Raw genomic sequence first — 14,104 nt, forward strand, 5'->3', positions numbered from 1 at the left:
TGCAGCAGCAACAGGATATTATTATGACGAAGACAGTTATCTGTTCAAAAGGTAGGGGACACATTAAAACCCTGTTGAATGACAAGCAGAATTGGGAGCCTTTCAGCAGAGCTTAATCAGAGACTCTTCTGGAAGCTAAAAAAGAGTGCTGGGAATCCCATTCTCTCCAAAGAATCAGATGCCTCTGAATGTAATCCATGCACAAATCCCCTAGCTGAGCAGAGGATCCCCATAGACCACTGGCCCTGCTACCTCCTGCACAAGAAATATTTTTACTATTAAAGCTTGAATTCAGGAAAGTCTTATTAGCTAAAGCTGAGGATTTTTGTCTCTTCTAATTCAAAACAAAATTGAATTAGCGTTGCAGTAAGGAAGATAACAGGAGTGCAAAGATAGGAACACTGAAGCTAAATGGAAAAATGCTTAAAACATAAATATTCCTATTTAAGTTATGGCAAAGGTTTTCTGCAGCATGCAGTAACTCATAGAATCATAGAATGGTTTGGCTTGGCAGTGACCTCCAAAGGTCATCTAGTCTAACCCCCTGCACAGTGTACAGGGACATGCTCCACTAGGTCAGGTTGCCTTGTTGAGCCTGACTTTGTATATCTGCACTATTTCCTGGGTAAGCTGTCCCAGTATTCCACCACCTTTATGAAAAAGAATTAATTGAGGAAGACCTACTTGATACAGATACATGGCTGTACCTGTGACAGTGTATGCAAAAATACTGGGAAATGCTAAAAAGGGTGAAGTTGTCTTTCTCTCCTTTCTCTCATCGAGTCCAACCCTCCTGCCAGAACAGGACCATACAATCTAGCTCAGATCACAGAGGAATGCATGCAGACAGCCCTTGAAAGCCTCCAGAGAAGGAGACTCCATGACCTCTCTAGGGAGCCTGTTCCAGTGCTCTGGGACCCTTACAGTAAAGAAGTTGCCCATTGTGTTGAAGTGGAACCTCCTGTGCAGCAGCTTACACCCACTGCTCCTTGTCCTATCGCAGGGAGTGAGTGAGCAGAGCCTGTCCTCCCCTCTCCTGACTTCCAGCCCTCAGATATTTATAAACATTTACTAAATCCCTTCTCAGTCTTCTCCACACTAAACAGCCCCAGGTCCCTCAGCCTCTCCTCATCAGGCAGTGCTCCAGTTCCCTCATCATCCTCGTAGCCCTCCACTGGACTTTCTCAAGCAGGTCCCTGTCTCTCTTAAACTGGGGAGCCCAAAACTGAATGCAGTACTCAAGATGAGGTCTCACCAGGGCAGAGTAGAGGCAGAGGAGAACCCTCCTTGAACTGCTGGACACGCTCTTCTTAATGCACTCCATTGGCCCTCTTGGCCACAAGGGCACATTGCTGCCCATGGACAACTTGCTACCCACCGCACTCCCAGGACCCTCTGCACAGGGCTCTCTCCAGCAGATCACCTCCCAGCCTGTACTGTGCACTCTCAGATGAGGAATTGCACGTGTACAAAAACAGAAACCAGCATGTGAACAAGATACTGATCTACTAAAACACTTGACAAAGATGCAAAATAAGCCAACAAAGTACTGAGAAAAACAATCTCACTCTGAACACAGCACTGCTGTGATTCCAGATTCTTGTTTCCTAATGATACAGCAGATAGTTTCGTGTAGACAGCTTTCACAACACAAATTACAACCCTCTTGGGTAGATGCAATATAAATGATAGCAGGGAAGCAGGTACATATTAATATCCCCCTAATATCTGGAGAATTCTATGAGTTTATTTGTTTTAAGTGAGAAACACATTAAAGATCTGCACTATGGGTGGAAGTGTTTGATCCACTAAAACTATTTTAGATTGCAAGCTTTTTGACAGCTCTTTTCTTTTTCATTGGCATTTGCTTTCTGTTCATTTGCTTCCTCACTACTCTTCTGTGGTATCATGCCACCATGACCAAAGTGACAGACTTTTGTCTCTGCTGGATTAATCAGTGTGTTCTTTGATCCATAACATATGCTCCTAGTAGACATTTAGCATCAACATATTGAAGATTTGTGGTCTGGCAGTTCAGAGCCTGATGGCAACCTACCTGATAGACAGTTTAAAGCATTATTATTTTTTTCTTACTATCATTTGTGCAGTCTTTCAACCATAATAGAGCTTAAACAACAGAATAAAAATGTGATGTTAAATAGCTGGGTTGATATCTTTGCTTGCAGATGAAGATTTTTCTTGGTGAGAAAGCACTGGGAGGCTGCCCAAATACCAGATCTCTCTAGGCACAGCCATCTGTATGCACATCTTAGGCACAGGGTTTGGGTCTTCATGGTCAGAGAGATCTGTCCTCATGAAAGAGGACGTGAACTCCACACCACCCAGGTCAGGGGCCTGTGCAGGACCTTGCTTTGCTGACACTGCTCCAGGGCATGGCTGTGTGCTACAGCTGATGCAAAAGCCCCAGGGGCAGCTAGTTGTCAAAAACTGGCTAGCAAGCAGGTCGAATAAGATGACCTCTGGAGGTAAACCCTCACCACTCTGTGATTCTTTGTGATTTTGTGACTTAGACTTAAGAGGGCTTGTGGTCAGAAATCAAAATCAAAGTCATTGTGCTGGGATAGTCCTAGCAGCTGGTGAGAGATGTGGGAGAGCTGTAGTAGGTCACAGCATCAAGAAGAGATGGACTCCTTTCTTCTCAGGGAGCTCCTGCTCCTTGCCCTGTCTGTCGTCAGGGTACCAGGACCTAGAATGGGCTGTGAAAGTGGGTGGTAGATGCCAGGTTTTACTTCCTTTAGGTGCTGTATGCAATGGTTAATAAGTTACACCAGAGGAAACTGGTAAATGGCAGGGGAGAGAACAGGACTTGGGTGGTACCCAAAGAGATTTTTCCTTTAGTGTATCAATTAAAGAAAGGCTATCCATTAATGAGCTTCTAACTATTTAATTATTTTGTCATTGAGAGGTATAACAGATGATTTATGGCTCAGCTACTCCTTTGCTGATTGTACTGCTATAAAGTGTTGCATAATATATTGCTTTCTGCTATGTGGTGCACAGATAGAAACACAGCAAGTGTAGAATGGAATTAACTGCCCTCAAAATAGTCTGAGTTTGAACTTAGCTATGCAGGGCCAGTGTCAAAACTCCCTTTGACTTCAGAGGGTGCTGACTTAGCTCCCTACCCCAACTTTCTACCTGTGGCCGTTTGAGCTATCCTCTAGCTCAGACATAGGGGAGAGATGAACATTCCAGGGATAGGCCACATAAATGGCAACAATAGATAAATTAATATAATTTCATTGGAGCATCAAGAACTTAATGTCTAGAAGCACAGTTTGTTCTCCCCCTTCACCCGCTGGCTTCTGCTGCTGCAGCTTCGCCTATCTTCCCCGGCTGCTGTTTTGGCTACTGCTGCTTCTGCTGCTTCGCCGCCGCTTGACCCCCTCCCCATCTCCCTTAAGGTTATTGTATTGTTGTTGTTTTTTTCCTTCCTTCCTTCTCTAGTTATTATTTCTCTTTACATTGTTATACTTATATTATAAGAAAATACAATTTCATCTTTCCCTGACTTTCAAAATAGTAGGGGGGTTTGTGTTGTGAATTTTCTTCCCGGGGGAGGGATCAGCCCAAACCCGGGACACTACCGATCACAGGCACATCCCTGTCAGTGCAAACCCGTACAGGGCCCCAGAATAGTAGATGTAATAGAGAGGAGAGGTTCTATTATTTTTAAAGCACTGTCCTGCCATGAAGAATTAAACAGAAAATGAATGGAGAACCCAAACGTCAGCTGCTCCCTTAGACTTCAAGGTTCAGGAAGCTCTGCTTAGTGGGAGTAGGAGAAGACTGGCAGGCTGAAACGTAAGAGAATAATTGTCTTATAAGAAGATTATGGAAGATTATTTTTCTTGTAGGCCCCAGATTTCTACCAAAACAATCCTGAACTGCATCCTACAAGGCAAAATTAATTCCCCCATTGCTCCAAACGCAGAGGTTTATTAACTGCCTATTCATTTGGCGTGCACGAAATTAAAAGCGGGCTCGTGTTACAAGACGTTACACGCATTTTCTTTCCTTTGACAAGGTGGAGCTGGAGGTGATTAACAACGTGGTGGCTCATAGCAAGAAGAGAAATAATTGTTTTTTCAATATACAACCCCCCTAATCATTCAGAAGTCAATATGCACCCTCAGAGAATTTCCCCCAGCGAGGTTGGGAGGAAGCAGGGTGGCCTGCCTTCATTTCCCTATGAATGTGGAGCTGTTGCAGCCCTGGCTAGCATGGCTCTTGTTTTTAATGTTTAACTATAACCACTGGGACTGGAATCATAGCTTCTGGTGGCCTGATATGAATATTAATAAGACACTGGGCCATGGAGTTCCTTGCTGATTTTGACAGTTTAAAGGATCAGTTAGTTAATTAGAAGATGACATGGCACATCGCATCCCTTGGCTCCATCCTGCCTTCTGTCTCCTCTTTTCATTTGCTTTTTTGACATGTTAGATTACATCATTACTTGTAGTTTCACTTGTTAGCCACACCATGAAATGAGAATATTTTAAGCTGTAATTATTGTGATTTCTCTCCTCTGCTAAGAACACGAAGCTCAAAGCAAGCATACAGAAACTTGAATTTCAAAGACTTAGGAATGTGTGCTTGGTAGTTCATAACCTTCTAACTACAGCAAATAAACTGAAAAAAACACTTGAAGTAGCACAGAAAATTGATCATCATATTGGTGATCACCAATCTAGTATTTTAAGTAGGTACCCTGACTGAGTAATTGAATGCATTCATAGGTGCATTTCTCAGAGTCTCTTCCCCCAGCTATAAACTGTGCCTTTAGACATGTAAATTGTGCACAGCACATAGACTGCATTGTGCCAGCCTAGAAAAAGCACAAGTTTTCTGTCATCATCTTAGTCAGGACAGACAAAAGTAGTGGGAAGAGAAAGTACAGTATTATGCAACAGCCTGCTCAGTAGGGGCAATAACAGAGATGGCAATGGGATAATAGATTTCATTGAAACATTGACTTATTTCTCAACTGCACCTGATAGCCCAAAATAGATATGCCACAACTCTCTCTCTCTCCTCTCTCTCTCTCTCTGTATATCTACATATATATATATACCACAACTCTATAGATGTATCACAGTATCACCAAGGTTGGAAGAGACCTCACAGATCATCAAGTCCAACCCTTTACCACAGAGCTCAAGGCTAGACCATGGCACCAAGTGCCACGTCCAATCCTGCCTTGAACAGCTCCAAGGACGGCGACTCCACCATCTCCCCAGGCAGCCCATTCCAGTGTCCAATGACTCTCTCAGCGAAGAACTTTCTCCTCACCTCAAGCCTAAATTTCCCCTGGCATAGCTTGAGGCTGTGTCCTCTTGTTCTGGTGCTGGCCACCTGTGTGCCCCAAATCTAACCATAAAAGTAAGAAGATCAACCTGCAAAGCCACAGTCATACCTTAACAACATTCAAGTTTTACACTCCTTTTGTCACACTGAAGTTAGCCCTTAGGATGAAACTCCTGGATGTGTAATAAAACTCCACAATCACTTTGTTTATAACTAGATAAGCTCATTAATTTTTCTCTTCTAAGGTACATTCTGTCTGAAATTCTCACCAAGGACCCTGGCCTCTTTGTGCAGAGAAATACACAGACACACGTGGAGCTCCTGCTTTTTTGGCAGGCTTTGCCAATCTGCAAACAAGAGGGTCTGCAGGAAAACCAGAGTGCAATTCATGCACAGTGGGAATCCTGCAGCTCTAGGGCTTCACTGGCAATGACAAGATCAGCGAGGGAATGAGTCTTCCAACAGGAATGATCATTTTGGGGTTATTACTGGTATTCATCACTGTGCCTGATTGTCTGTGTGCTTTCACGTTGCTTTTATCAAATGTTTGTATTTGTGTATTCATTCCAATACCATTTAATCAATACTGGCTATTAGAGGATAGCTTTTGACAGAAGAAATTGCAGAGGAAGTATAACTACATCATAACTCTGTGCAGTTAACCAATACAATAACCTCTGTGGGTAATTTATTTCTTTCATTAAGGTAAACATGTAACCTCCCATTGATTCACAGGGCTTCACAGACATACAGTGCTAATAACAGGTGGAAGCTGCTTCCTGCCACTGAGGGTAAAGCTAGGGAATGTTACCTGTGAAAGAAACAAAACTGGACTTGTGGACTCTCAAACACCTTCACTCGTGGAACTAGAATTGCATGCTCAAGATGAAGCAAGTCAGGCTTGAAAAGTGTCCTTCTTGCATCAGAGAAGCGATTAACGCCTTGGAGTGTCTTAGCAAATCAATGTTACTGCAACAGTATTGATTCCATAATGGAACAAGAAACCAACCTGCATGGCTCTGATTACCTAGGCAGCTGAGATGTTACTGTAAAGAGGATTAATGGAAACCAAATAATGCTGTGCTATTGGTGTAATTCATACACTAAACAACAGGAACCCACACACTTGGTAGGATCTCAGTGATCTCCTGTGTTCCTCTTTAGTGTCAAGATTATGCTCCTGGCTGGCACTTGAAAAGCCCAGATGACACTGACAACACAGGCACAGCCTGTCTCAGGGACTCCAAACAAACTGATTGGGGTTCCCATTTGCCTCTGCTACTCTTTCTCTTCTACATCTACTCTTCTCTTTCTACACCTAGTCTCTGTTGACTATACTTCAGCTGAAGAAGACACTTAGCTGCTTCCGAAACCCAACAGCGTCCTGTGTTCTCTGCTGGACTTTCTGTGTGCCCACAGGAGAGTTAACCACACAGATCAGTTCTGGAGTGCAGGCCAGTGTCCTTCAGAGGAAATGCATCTTACCCAACTTCAAAGACAGACATGAACACTTACCTTTTGTTTGTCCCTGAAAGAATGAGGTCCTCCTTCATTCAGGATCTGCTCATCTTCTGTGTCTTTTCAGCATAGGAGCTCTAGCTAAGAATCAGCACTCAGGTTCCTCATTGTCCACCTCAACCTGGAAATGAACACAAAGGCAAACATATCAGCAACTCTTTTTTTTCCCATTTTGACTGCCATTTACCATTAATTCTTAATATTCCCACACAGCCTTTTCATCAGCTGGTTAATAAAAAACCTAATGAACCATAGGTGGCATTCCTGTTTTGCTCTGTTTCAAATTAAGCCTGGAGCAGTAAAAACTGAGAAATGAAGTTAAAAATCTTTCCAAATAGAGGTAGCTTAAAATTCATTGTATGAATACAGTAAATAAAACACAAATATACATGAAGATTGTGATCCTTAGCAGGTCTTGGCAGTTTGGGGCCATATATTATCAAGAATTATTCAGCTGACCCTAAGGGGAGTTCATCTGGAGACATTAAGGTCAAAGAGTAAAAGCATTTGGACACAGTCAAATGGATTTTACACCTTTGTATCTTTCTGACATTAGTGTTTTGCTTCAGCAAACTGACTAATATCAGATACATCCTACTGGGTGCCTTTCTAAATCACTTCAATTTTCTTTGTCCCTGGGCTACAGTTATATGGTCAGGATCCACAGCTCTCCCAGGCAGTGATATACTATTTTCCTTGCTCGTTTGTATTAGAATGAACTTTATGAGTTTTGGGGCACTTGTCCATCAGTTTTCAAGATTAAGTATTGCGTCAACAGTTTTTATGCAGCATCCAAGCACATTGAATCATTCTGCTTGCTCCAAGATTATTAAAAGTGTATTATCACTTTTACAGAAAACATTTTGATTTTAATGTGAACCATCACTCTCAGCAGTCTGTGCTCTCTCTCTCTAAAGTGATATTTCCCAACAAAATCAAACTGGGGAGAGATGCCCTGCGAGTCATTTCAGATTTGAGAGCACGTGAACCTTACGAACAGGAGTGTATAACTAACATTCGACTTCACACTCCTCCGCTTTCATTACCCATTTTCTTCCTTTAAAAAGTCTTTATGTTTTATATTCTTGTAACTGCTAACAATAACCACAGCACTTTTACCATGTAAAAAACTGACAGTTTGTGTGAGCTTAAATTTGTCATACTTCTTAAATAGAAACTATTTAGTTAAATAACCCGTAAAAAATCAGAGGCGAGCTTGGCTCTTCCAGTATCCAAAGCAGGAAATCAAAGACGCTTTTTGGCACGGAAGCCGAGGTTTCAGCTAATGTGGAAGAAGCTTTTAGAGCACAAATCCAGGCTATAATCAGATTTTCTCATTTCCTTGCTGATCTTCCGTACTTTTGGCTTTGTGGTTTGCAGTCGTCAGCTACATTGTGTCACAAACGGGAAAATGGAAGAGGAGAGCGTGTCGGGGATTGGAGCTCAAGAACAACCATTTACAGTGCGATCTGCCTCCAGCTCCTGCACTTGAGCATTGCTGGGCTGGGAGTATCGCAGCTGGCAGCTGGTGATTTTGGAGCTGGTTTCTGATTAGGTGAAAGAGCACTCCCTTTGTGATTAGTTTGTTCTGTCCTCAGTAGCTAAAGCCCTGTTTCACCTGCTTCCATCGTGGTGTTAGCACTGTAAAGCCAGTGCGTGCACCTTCGAGTGCAAGGATCAGCTTTTGTCTTCATCTTTGACCAAGAACTCTTAGCACTGCTGTAATAGACACCCCACGGTGCAGCCCATGGTAGGAGGGGTTTCGTAGTCCACAGGTCAGCTCTTAGCATCCTGATTCTTTCCCTCAGAAGGTCTCAGTGCCATATTAAAGAGTTATTTAAACTATTCTGACCTCATCGTTTCTGCTTCATGAAAGACTGATTCAACACAATAGCACTCTCCTGTCTAGTGGCCTTGCAGTGCTTGCAGTGGTGTTGCTCTGATCTTCCTAGAATATGACTGTCTTTCTCAAGTGGAATGAATTAAAGAGATATCAGACTCCTTAAAGAGCTTAGAGGACAGAACACTTCCTTCAGTGGTTTAACAAGAAGTATCATTTCATTTAAGTCACTTCTGAGCATTGGAACTCTTTCAGAGATGCTAAGTGGAGCAAATAAGGATCTCAAGACTTCAGCATTAACTGATGGGAATAAAGCCAAAGTTCTACATTTGCTTTCACATCCTATCTTGTGGTATGTTTTAGTTTAAATATTTTCGCTCTAGCCTTGAAGCTTCCAAGGCACAGGCAGATTGCTGTGCCCACATGCAAAAAAAATCTGAGAACTGAGATCTTTTTGCTGGTATATTTAGAATATGTATTTAATTGTTGTGCCTGCACAATGCCAGAGAAAATCCTGGTTTGCTTTCACCTATTCAACAAGAGGCTTTGTAGAGGGGTACTTTTAAAAGTAGATCCATGCTAGTTAAACGTGTTACTGAGAATCCAGCACTTCACAGCTATGGCATTGAAAGTTTGCAAATAAACACAGGCAGACAGAACTCAGTCTGAACACATTCTCAGCAGTAAGGCACTCATGCTTTAGTAGAGGTAACCCAGTGGCTCTAATTCAAAAGCACACTCTGAAGAATTCCAGATACTGACTTTAAAGTACAGTTGTGTAGCACAAACAGTTCTCTTTCGAGCCCCTCTCTGTAATTACAATCTATAGAGTTTCCTGACTTCTGTTTATATAACACACCAATGTGAGAATTATTTATAAAGCCCCAGCTGTTTTCTTTCCTAGCCTTTGTCTCTTGCAAGTCTTAAATATTTGTAAAAACAAGAAAAGTAATTAAAGTATTGATACACGAAGCAAACATTTCCCTAATCACACTGCTTAAAGGGGAATTATTTGTTTAAACAGAACTTGCTAAGTGTATGTACAAAAATATACTGTTAAATAGTTACAGCACACTAGGAAAGCCAACTTGCATTTAAAGAAGCAAAATAAACAAAGCCAGAGCATTGCTAACACTGCAGTCAGCCACTCAGACATCAGAACTCCCAGCACCAAGTACAGCCGTGTGCTGTTTGCCCAGATCTGTGAAGTAGCTATGTGCCATCTGCTCCTCACACAAAGGACAGGAGTTTATTCTTGCTGGTGGGAACTGCTGTCTAAGAGCCAGCACTTGGCAGCGTAAGTCCTTCCCCTTGAAAAGCTGGCAGAGAGGGCTTTTTAGCCTTTGAGTTCCCTAATAATGTTCCCCTCCAGGGTGCAGGTCCCTCATGAGTGCTTAATTTCCCTCTTTATTCTGATTCACCATCCCGTGCAGACAGGCAGGACACCTCAAGTGCAGTGGTGTCCTGTGGATTCCCCTTATCTGCCAACACTTGACAGGCTTCATCACAACATACATCAAAGGTTTAAATGGCCAGACTTATACTGGGCTTGTAGTTACAAGCTGAGAGATTGTAGGCTGCAACTAAGATATATAGAAAAAGCAAACCGAGCCTGTGGTCTGCAGCAGGATTCCTCCCCCACCGTCACCCACTGTCTCTCCAGAACATCCAGCTTCCTGGAGACAAGAGGAGCACCCTGCCCTTTGTGGTAGCCCATGCAGTCTGGCTGTCTTCCACCTTCTGTTCCTTGGGAACTAGCTTTTGGATGCAAAAGCAAATGTCTGACAGTCAGAGCCAGGTAGCTTGGTGAAAGAGATTTTGTAGACTTGGTCACATGTAATCAAAGGAAAGCTCTTGCTGGCACCTTGTGCTTTCAAAGGCTATTTACTGTTGTTGCTAGTCAGCTGGCTCGCTGGCTTCCCAGTCAGCCAGGACTGCTCAGACTCAGCTGAGACCACTGTAACAGTGACATTACACGTGATGGAAGCCAGCCACTGCGCCGACATTTTGTTAAGCTCATTATCTGTGGCACTCTGGTGAGACCACACATGACACATTGTTAAGGCAGATGACAGATCCTGTAACGAGCTGCCTGATCTGGACAAACCAAAGGAAGCCACTTGACCTCCACCACAAGCAGCAGGCATTGATGAGGGTTCCTGTAACACACTGGGCTTTGCCGTGGTGTAGAGTGTAATGACTCAGATAACATCCACCCCATCCTGGGCAGCTCAGGTGGCTACTTCTGGCTGGGTCCAGCAGTGAAGAGCAATGAGACGATCTCTTTGTGCTTTCTGGGCCCCCCAGTTTAGGAGGGACATTGAGATGCTTGAGTGTGTCCAGAGAAGGGCATCGAGGCTGGTGAGAGGCCTTGAGCACAAGCCCTATGAGGAGAGGCTGAGGGAGCTGGGATTGGTTAGCCTGGAGAAGAAGAGGCTCAGGGGTGACCTTATTGATGTCTACAACTACCTGAGGGGTGGTTGTGGCCAGGAGGAGGTTGCTCTCTTCTCTCAGGTGGCCAGCACCAGAACAAGAGGACAGAGCCTCAAGCTACACCAGGGGAAATTTAGGCTCGAGGTGAGGAGAAAGTTCTTCACTGAGAGAGTCATTGGACACTGGAATGGGCTGCCCGGGGAGGTGGTGGAGTCGCCGTCCCTGGGGCTGTTCAAGGCAGGATTGGACGTGGCACTTGGTGCCATGGTCTAGCCTTGAGCTCTGTGGTAAAGGGTTGGATTTGATGATCTGTGAGGTCTCTTCCAACCTTGGTGATACTGTGATACTGTGTGATCAATCCTCAGATCTCACAGAGAGCAATTAGGAAGCAGAACTGGCCTTCTCAGACCTCCTGGCTTCACCCATCACACTCATTTATTGTGGACACACTCTCATAAGAATTAAACTGAAAACTTGTAGTAACTTTATACTGAGACCATGCAAACTACAACTACTTAAAAGCTGACCAAATTTAGCATATTTCACAGGGACAGCACAAACTGTCCCTGGGCCAAACTTCAAATCATGTTGATACTAAACACTTCCCAAGGAAAACGCTCACCATTTCTTAACATAGGCAAACAATGTTTTTTGGGGTTTTGCCTCTTTTGTTCCTGTAATACTACTCTTGGAAATGACTGAAGCATTTCAGCTCAAGTGTACCATTAAAAGCAAAATCCAGTCCTGGACAATGCCCAGAACACAAGTTTACAGCCCAAACATTTAAAGTTTGGCAAAGCACCATAAAAAAGCGCTCTGCATTAACCTGAGGCAGTGCTACCATTCCTGCCTGTGAGATGAATAGAGAAATAGGAATTAAATTTCAATAATGGCAAACATCTCAGCTGAGATAAGAGCTGGCCAGACTGTCAGGCAAGTTTATTTACCAGAGCAACAGCGCAACAAAGCCAACTGCAGTTCTAAGCCCTGCTGTTTGCTGCTGAGCAACCTGCTTAGGCTTCGGTAGCTGAAGAATCTGAAACATCACTTTTATGGGACCCCTGCACTCTTACATCAAAACAAATCTTCTGCTGGACTTACTCTCCTGGCCTGATTTATGGATTATCTTTTGGAATCAGGTGAAACACTATCTTGTGTATCTATCATGTTACTATAGGAAAAGAAAGAAGAGCATTTCCGTTGAAACTGGAAATGAAATATCCTGCCTGTTTCTGGTTTATTTCTAACCAGGTCCAGCTGCCTGTGATTTCTTTAAAAGAAAAAAAAAAAAGGAATCCATATTGAACCCAGCCACCTGAGCTGCATATTTAAATAACAACTAGGTTTAAACAAGAAATTTGCTGCATGAAAAAACAACAACCCAACACAAAAACCCTAGGCAATATTTTGGAACGCTTTACCTTAAGTTGTTTAATCCAATTACAGAACCACAAATTATCTAATCAAAGGCAAAAGTTGCTTGGTTGTTGTTGTTTTTTTACAATTTCACTAGGACCTTTTTTGGGCATAGTTCAGTTATCATCATCATCATCATCTTTTCTGCTTATAAAGAAGAATGGTTCCCTCATGCAAGAACTTTTCCAGTTGTTCAAGATCCACAGCCACAAGCTGCCAACCCATAGAGGGGCCGCAGTAAAGTCTCAGCTACCTCTGTCTTGCTTTAACCTTATCCCTTCACCATTGCAGCAGTAGTCTCATCAGGGAGACATCAGTCACAGCCCAGGGATGGAACCCCTCTCTGCTCGCAGAGTTTTGGCAGGGATTTGACAAGGTCTCCTTTCTTTCTCTTCCTATAGCCTGGTAGATTCTGCCACAAAATGACAGGCTCAGAGTGCAGGAATCCCTTCTTCTTCTCTATTTACTAAAGGTTTAGCACTAACTGTACAGAGAGAATCACAGAATTGTCAGGGTTGGAAGGGACCTCAAGGACCACCTAGTTCCAACCCCCCTGCCATGGGACACTTTCCACTAGATCAGGTGGAAATGCATTTCAGTACTCAGCAGTGCAATTGCAGCAACAGCTGCAAGATACCCATAGCAGGGCACCTATGTGCAGAGTTTGGACATAAAGCTGCAGGTAATCCTTGCACATTTCCATTGTCACCCACAAACACTCACTAAGCAAACAGTCAGAAACCAGTTTGATAACCACAGCACAAGATCCAGGTCCTCTGCCATGCAGCACTGTGGGCTTGTTCCTAGCTACTCTGGAGTTTTCTCCTCTTTAGAGCAAAATGAGCTGAAATAAGGATGATAAAAATGCTGAATGCTTAACCATTTGGAAATAAGATGATCAGTCCACACTTGTAGCACAAGGTAGTTTCCTACAGGCTGGAAACTATCTATAAAACTGAGGGCTTCTGGTGAGAGACCTCGAGCACAAGCCCTACAAGGAGAGGCTGAGGGACCTGGGATTGTTTAGCCTGGAGAGGAGGAAAAGGGTTGGACTTGATGATCTGTGAGGTCTCTTCCAACCCTGATGATACTGTGATACTGTGATACCTGAAGGGTGCTTGTGGCCAGGAGGAGGTTGCTCTCTTCTCTCAGGTGGCCAGCACCAGAACAAGAGGACACAGCCTCAAGCTACGCCAGGGGAAATTTAGGCTTGAGGTGAGGAGAAAGTTCTTCACTGAGAGAGTCATTGGACACTGGAATGGGCTGCCCGGGGAGGTGGTGGAGTCGCCGTCCCTGTAGCTGTTCAAGGCAGGATTGGATGTGGCACTTGGTGCCATGGTCTGGCCTTGAGCTCTGTGGTAAAGGGTTGGACTTGATGATCTATGAGGTCTCTTCCAACCCTGATAATGCTGTGATGCTGTGATACTGTGATACTGTTAGTTCAGTGGGCAGTTCACTAATGGTTTATCTTTTACATCTGTGGCACAGGTTGAGTGTGGATCTCAAATATTCACTCAACTGAAATACTGAGCAGTGATAAATGCCACACTGTGAAAAGCTATATGA

General features: G+C 43.6%; 1 protein-coding gene and 1 long non-coding RNA gene across 2 annotated transcripts in view; one reads left to right on the forward strand and one right to left on the reverse strand.

The window, feature by feature from the left end:
- PDZRN3 (PDZ domain containing ring finger 3) overlaps positions 1 to 14,104 on the forward strand; it is a 159,694-nt gene that overhangs the window by 108,377 nt on the left and 37,213 nt on the right. The gene's annotated exons all lie outside the window — the stretch shown is intronic.
- LOC135182292 (uncharacterized) overlaps positions 6,855 to 14,104 on the reverse strand; it is a 109,495-nt gene continuing 102,245 nt past the window's right edge. The window contains exon 3 of the long non-coding RNA XR_010305146.1: positions 6,855 to 6,970. This is a non-coding gene — a long non-coding RNA (uncharacterized LOC135182292). The remainder of the gene's footprint in view (positions 6,971 to 14,104) is intronic.

This window comes from Pogoniulus pusillus, chromosome 16 (assembly GCF_015220805.1).
Source record: "Pogoniulus pusillus isolate bPogPus1 chromosome 16, bPogPus1.pri, whole genome shotgun sequence".
NCBI lineage: Eukaryota > Metazoa > Chordata > Aves > Piciformes > Lybiidae > Pogoniulus > Pogoniulus pusillus.